Here is a 4659-nt window from a genome sequence, read left to right as displayed (position 1 = left end):
TTTTGTAAAATGGTATGTTTGTAGGGAAACTGGAAAACTGAGTATGCCAGTTTGACTTGAAATAGAAAATACACGAGACTGTTCTTTCAGATCTAAACTTACCTATACCCCGAAATACATCCTGTGCTGATGTTTAAAACCTAAAGCAGTAGCTGCCAGATGATGCTAACAATTGAGACCCAGGCAAGAGCGATCAGTTCTTATCTACTTGTACCCATGAAGAATTCCAGTAACTCCACAAAATTAAGAAAACTGTTTCTAAAGAAGGATTACCAGGTTTTTGAAACTGAATAAACCTTGCTAGAGAAAATAGCAGTCAAACATTTTGTCTGAATTGCAAGGATTGCAATATTTTTTTTTTCATCTTTGCTTCTGAAATTTATCATCATCATGAAAGTTCTAAAATGAAGGATTTCCATTTAAATAAAGTATTTTTAACGTTTGGTCTACTTTTATTTTGGAAGTTAACTTGTTAGGGAAAGGAAGTCCTCACACGACCCCAGTCCATCCTAAGCATGGTCATTGTTCCATGACTGTGAAGAGATGGGTTCCTATTCCACCTGTGCCGGTAAATCTACTTTTACTGATTTATGTGGTTTGTGAGTTGACCTAACACCTGACTTGTGTTCTAAGGTACAAGTAAAAGGTAATGGGCTATTGAATGGGAACAGAAAGCTACAGTGAGCTCCTGAGTGTCAAGTATAGTGTTGAGCATTCATGTGAACTTTGACCAGTTTTGATAAGTGAATGGTTGATTTAGAGCTTAGGAATCGGGAACCTGGCAAGTTGCCCAAGGTTAGACTTCTGCAGTCAGAATCCAAGTCCCAGTTAAGCCCTACTTTCCTCTGTGGTCCCATGTGTTTAGCAGTGGCGCTCTGGAAGTTAGGATCAAGGGGAGCAAAAGAATTTCTAGCTCTTCATGCCATCAGTGTTCCCGAACCCCTCCTCAGCAATCTAAGGAAGACAGAAGGAATAGGAAGCTGGCTGTTTGCCCACACCTCCATCCGTACAGATTGGCTAATATGTTAGTCATGTGTTGGAACTCTCCAGTGCTCAGCTTCATTGCTGCTGTGATGAGTCCATGAGTTCTGCAGATGGAAATGCAGTGGGTATGCCCTTTCTGGGGAGTCTAGATGTGTTAGGGTTATTGTTTCCTAGATGAATAGAGCTTATGGCATGCATATATATGATTTATTAGAATGACTTACAGGCTAGTCTAGTTAGTTCAACAATGGCCATCTACCAATGGAAGGTCCAAGAATCCGTTAATTGTTTAGTTCACAAAACTAGATATCTCAGCTGACCCGTCAGTAGATGTCAGAATTAGCAGAGAAGTGGGATTTAATGCTAATGAAGGAGTTGAGTGGCCAATTTGAGTAAGTAGGCCTAAACAGCTATAAAAAGGGTTGCCATTCAAAGCTGTGGCACCTCAAAAGACTCCCCTGCCCCCCAAAAGTAGGTTTTCAATTTAATTAAAACACCCATCAGAGGTGAACCCAGCCACTTGGGTACAATGTGTGCCATCTGTGACCTCATTTTCTGCTGTGCAACCTGACACAGGTATTGCAAGGATTAAGATGTAGGTAGACATCTTTGAGGTTGGGCTTATACATTGTAAAGCAGTTGAATCATTAGCCTTCTGGAAATACAGAATGAGATCATTGTAAATGCCAGCAGTATAGAAGAAAATGGAGTGATGTTGAGTTTCTGTGCTTTATTTTTGTTCCTGCTTTCAAAGGGCACTTACGTAGGACCTTTTAAGATCACATGGAGGCAAAAATTGGAAATGTTCATAGTCTGTCATGTGAAGTGTACAGAGTCCCAGTTAAGTGAAAGTGCTCTCACCAAGCCACTTCTGGCCTCTTTAGGAGGCAGTAAGTTCTTAGGTGCTTCTGTATCTGCTCTTCCTTGTACTTGGAGTTAATTACTGAGGGTCATGGGCAGGTCCCAGGCTAGAGTAAGGCTGCAGCTGGAGGGAGCATGTTGAGGTCACCAAAGCTTATTCCCCCCTCCCCTCCCCCACACTGCTGTGGATCGAACCCTCTCAACACTGTACTACATCTCTAGCCCTCTAGTAATTTCGAGTTTTGATGATAGCCCATCTAGATATTAATACAGCATTTGCATGAGGGTGTAGCTTAGTAGATTTTTTTTTTTAAACCTAATATGTACAATCCCCAGTACCACATAGACAAGACAAGAGGATGCATCATTGTAATCTTAGCAATTTGGAGTGGAAGCTGCTACGTGGTAAGTTCTAGGCCAGCTGGGATACTTGAGACTTGGTCTCACACCTTAGAAAACGACAGGAAAAGTAGTGTCCATGGTAAGTTTAATGCCATGGGTTTGGTGAAAAATACTTTTCCAAAGTGCTTATATGGTGTATTTTATTCATATCAATCCACAGCCTCCCTCCCAACTCTCCTTAGCTCCCCAGCATCCATGTCCTGGAAGCAGGGTGACTGCCTGGCTCACCAGCTGTCAATTTCTTAAAGCTTCTATGCCAATAGTGGAGTCATTTATGCTGGAATCTTGACTGGTTTGATTTGGGGCAAATAATCTTAGCTGCTGCTTATACATAAGTGTACCCGCCATGTTACAGATTGAGGATTTTGTGGCTTTCCCCATCTGCCAGATCTCTCTTCCCACCCCCTTTTCTGCAGTGTTCCCTTAATCTTGAGAGCAGCATGTAAGCATAAGTATTTAGAAGGCAGTTTGACAGTGTAGCAGTTTAATAAAACTTATAAAATTTTTCTGCTAAAGCCAGTGGTCCTCAGCTTTTGACCAGGTTTACAGTACCAGGCATGAATTTCCCTCCTACAGAGTAAGCTTCATATCTAACCAGAATGTGGTTGGTTATCGCCATAACCATCATGCCATTACTGAGCCACTGAGCACATCTTTCTATGGAGCTCAATATGGTACCAAGCAAGCTTCAGTGCTGGGTCAACCATTGATCCTTTTTCTTCCCCAGCAGCTTCCATAACATCTGTATGAACTACATCTAAAGCTAGATATGGTGGTGTGTACCTATATTCAGGACTTGTGGGCAGGAGTGTGTGGGGGGTAAAAGTCTGAGATCTGTTTTCAGGGTGTTTAGGAAAGGAAGGAATGCCACCCCCACCCCCAGTTTGCTTTCCCCTTTTTACTCAGTCTGGGACTTTGGTTTAGTCCATGGAATGGTGTTGCCCACACTTAGGGAGGAGGCCTCATACCTGTTAACCCAGTCCCCCTCACAGATAACCCCAGCGCTTTGTTTCGTGATTTTTTTTCTTTTTAATTTATGTTTACATTCCAACCACAATTTCCCCCTCGTTCCTTCCTGTGTTATGCCAATCACCCCCCTACACTCCACTATCCACGTCTCTGTTTCTCTTCAGTCTTGATGGATCTCAACCATCCACTGCATTATCAAATTGCAGTAAAACTAGACACATCCTCTTCTATGAAGGCTGGACAAGGCAATCCAGTAGTGGAAAAGGGTCTCAAAGGCAGGCGAGAAAGTCAGAGACAGCCCACGCACCACTGTTAGGAGTCCCACATGAAGATCAAGCTACACAACTGTAACGTGGACGGCCTAGGTCAGGCTCATGCAGGTTCCCTGCTTGTTACTTCACAAGCTACTGTTTTCCAAGACCTCTCTGTGACCTGTGATCCATCAGTGCTTCATGTCAGCCACAGGGTGCCACTGGTTTTCTAGTTGGTGTTGCAACCATTGAATTCTGGAAATAGTAAACAGTAACCCTATCAGCGTCCCTCCAGCCTGCAGTGCGGGCACCGGCAGTGGAAAGAGAAAATTGTCGTTTATAATTGTTTCTGTACCTTCTATGGGGGCAAAGTGGGCTTTCATGTTTTAGCAAGAAAAACACTGGGGCTGGAGGATGGTTCAATAGGTAAAGAGATTGCCTCACAAGCATGAGAACTAGGTTTGACTCCCCAGAACACATGGAAAGCTAGCCACAGTAACATGGTAGTATGTGCTATTCTGGGTGCTCCTCTGGTAGGATGGGAGGTGAAGACTGGAGAATCCCTGCAAACTCCAGGATCAGCTGCCTCGTGTACAATGGACAAACAGCGAAGTGCTCATGACTCAAAACAGTGTTGAAGTTGAGGACAGACTCCACAGGTTGTCCTCTGACCTGTAGAAGCCCACATGCACACACATGGTGGGGTGGGGGTGGGGCACTGCTACGCACACTCGTCTACTCCAGTCACATCCAAAATATCGGGGATAAAATCCTGATAAAGGATAAGAGGCAATAAGACTTCAAAAGGAGATCTGTGCTTCCTGGATTTCAGACAGTCGCTGATATCCCTTAACTCAGACGTGTTCCAGATTAGTCTTTCCAATCGTCAACACGGCCTCATAATTAGGCATAAAGGTACCCCAAGTAATGATTTGTAAATGATTAAGATTGGGCATTGTCTCATGGCCAACACAATGTTTCCAACTATCCTAGTTTAATGCTTTAAGTACTAGAGAGTAATTGAAAGGTTTCTCTCACTCTAAGACATTAGCTGAAAGTGTTAGGTCGGATTCCCCTCTGCCTGCCTCCAGCCAGAACCAGAGAATTAGCATAAGAATATCTCAACAATATCAGTTCAATCAAGTGGTGAAAGAGGGAAATTTTTGAGTTGGTCATGGTGAGCATACACATA

This window comes from Mastomys coucha, unplaced genomic scaffold (genome assembly GCF_008632895.1).
Source record: "Mastomys coucha isolate ucsf_1 unplaced genomic scaffold, UCSF_Mcou_1 pScaffold14, whole genome shotgun sequence".
In the NCBI taxonomy this organism is placed as follows: domain Eukaryota; kingdom Metazoa; phylum Chordata; class Mammalia; order Rodentia; family Muridae; genus Mastomys; species Mastomys coucha.
The sequence above is the reverse complement of the archived record's forward strand: the minus strand, read 5'-3'. Positions refer to the sequence as shown.